Genomic DNA, 2,916 nt, shown 5'->3' on the forward strand with positions numbered 1-2,916 from the left:
GACATGCTGGATGGCGAGATTAAGAGTACTCAAGACGAGTATGATCGCTTGGTGGCGATGATGCCGGAGGCTGTCGCGGCGTACGAGAAGGCTCAGGTCTCGGATTTCTCGATCGGGAAGCTCCCTCTTCCCCAACTCTCCGAGAGCTCAGGTACTTTAGAGATTAATATGTTTAATCTCTCCTTTTCTGGAGAGTTCGGTTCTAATTTGGAATTGATGGGTTCTTACTCAGCCCCAGTCGAAGCCGCCCTTGGAGGTAGCGACAAGGAGATGGAGGAGGAGGTTCCTGGGGAGGAAGATCCATCTGGTAAGGGAGCTGAGAAGAGCTCGGATGACAAGGAAGTTTAAGAGCTGAGGCTCTTTCATGTTTTCTAGGATTTCTGCCCGATGGGCTTTGTTTCATTTGTTTCTAAGACTTATAGCCTGAGGAGGCTTTTAAACATTTGTTTATGTTAAGGTCCTTGGAACCTTTGTTGGCCTGAGGAGGCCTTTAAACCTTTATCTATCAAAACTTGGTTTCCAGTTTCGTTTCGAGTTTTTCGAATTGACTTAGTCATTTTTTATGAACTCAAATTTGATTAAGAGTTTTGATAGGGAATGCTTTGGTTACTGATTAAGAGGTTTAGTGAATCCTCCGAATTAGATCCCTGATTTCGTGATAAGTCTCGGAGACTTGGATTGTTTTTAGTCCCTTAAGAGGGGTTTCTCGAAGTATCGAGGTCAGCTTAGGATTTTTAGGAGCCTGAGCTTAACTCGGGTGCTTTAGGTAAGGGTTCTTGGGAACCTGAGTTCGTTTGTGGGATTTTAAGACCCGTTGAGACTTGCTTAGGATTTTAAGACCTTCTGAGGTTTGATAAGGATTTTAAGACCTTTGTGATTTGATGAGGATTTTAAGACCTCGGAGATTTGATAAGGATTTTAAGACCTTGGAGATTCGATAAGGATTTTAAGACCTTGGAGATTTGGTAAGGTTTTTAAGACCTTAGGTCCCGGTTCGTCGAGACCTGATATTGGTTTGAAGGATTTTAAGACCTTTTGTAGTTGTTAAGGATTTTAAGACCTTAGGTCCAGGTTTGTAGAGACCTGAGCTAACCCGAAGGGTTTTTAGGACCCTAGGTCCATGTTTGCAGGGACCTGTTTTGTTAAAGAATTGAGATATCGAGAATAATTTCTTTATTGATAATTGGATACATTGCATCATAGTAATCATACAATTGCTGTATTATAATGATCATACATTTGCTGCGTGGGCTATGTGATTTTAATCAGACATATGCCCCCTTTGATTGTGGTGAACGAGGTATTGGAATGAGGTTGGGGCTGCACTCATGACGGAGTTGCCTACGTACCCAGTCAAGGGATCAAGCCTAACGTAGTTCAGGAATTTTAGGTAACTAATGATAATATCTCTTAAGATTCGTGGCATTCTACGATCTGATTTCAGGTACCCCGGTTCGCACCTTTCGGAGCTTGTAAACGCCAGGTCGTACCACGTGGATGATCTGGTAGGGACCTTCCCAGTTGGTTCCTAACTTCCCAGCATCTGGTTCTTTGGTTCCTTCGAAAACTTTCCTAAGTACTAGGTCACCTACAGCGAACTGCCGGAGCCTGACTTTGGAATTGTACTGTCGTGCCATTGCTTGCTGATAGTTCTGAATGCGAATCAAAGCTCGGTCCCGTCTTTCCTCGATTAGATCGAGGCTGTCGGTTAGGAGCTGATCATTAGCTGCGGGATTGGACGTACAGAGTTCCCGGCGGAGGCTACCAGCAATGGTTTCAGTTGGAACGACAGCTTCCATCCCTAATGCTAAGGAGAAAGGAGTTTCTTCTGTAGCTTTTCGTGGGGTGGTCCGACATGCCCAAAGTACTTCAAGTAACTTCTCTGACCAGAGTTCCTTCTGGGTTCCGAGGCGTTTCTTGAGGTTTGCTAATACTGATTTATTAGCAGCCTCCGCCTGTCCGTTACCTTGAGGTCGGCGAGGTGATGAGAAGGTCAGGCGAATATTCCACTTGTCACAAAATATTTTGAAATCGTGGGATATGAATTGTCCTCCATTGTCAGTTACGATTTTGTATGGGATGCCGTGTCTACACACGATTTCTTTCCATACGAATTGCTCGACCTCGACCCTGGTTACCTGTTGGAAAGCTTCAGCTCTATCCATTTCGTGAAGTAGTCTGTTAGGACTAAAAGGAAGCGTAGCTTCTTCTTTCCACTTCCTGATGCTACTAGTGGTCCCACGATATCCATGGACCATCTCATAAATGGATAAGGGGCGGATATGTTAGACAGCTTTTCCGCAGGTTGGTGTATAATCGGTGCATGCCTCTGGCATTTGTCGCATGAAGAGGAATAGGCCTCACAGTCTGCAATAATGGTAGGCCAGAAATATCCTTGTCTTTTGATTCTGATGGCTAGAGCTCTTCCTCCAGAGTGGTTCCCGCAGGAACCATCGTGCATTTCCTTCATGAGCCTCATAGCAACGAGGCCATGGACGCATTTTAGGTAAGGTCCGGAAATGCTTCGTTTGAGGAGGACAGATTCAGTTACGCAATATCTGGCGCTTAATGCTTTGAGCTTTCGAGCCTCCCATTTATTGGGTGGAGTCTTTCCTCCAGGATGTATTGCTTGATTGGAATTCTCCAATCCTCTCTTCCTACAACTTTGTTATGAAGAGACGAGGGAGGTTCCTGTTCGGGACCTGGTGTCGTGGTGCCACCGGAGGTATTGGTAGGATTGGGCTCCAGGGAGTCTGAATTCCGAGGAATACCTCCAGATGAATTTTGGAGAGCTGTACGGCTTCTGGTTTTAACTCTGCAGATGATTGGGTCTGAGTTGGTGCCCCCAGGGGTATTCTTGAGATCAGGCTCTAGGGAGTCTGAATTTCGAGGAATATCTTCCATGATTTGGATTGT

The sequence above is a fragment of the Raphanus sativus genome, chromosome 9, assembly GCF_000801105.2.
Source record: "Raphanus sativus cultivar WK10039 chromosome 9, ASM80110v3, whole genome shotgun sequence".
In the NCBI taxonomy this organism is placed as follows: domain Eukaryota; kingdom Viridiplantae; phylum Streptophyta; class Magnoliopsida; order Brassicales; family Brassicaceae; genus Raphanus; species Raphanus sativus.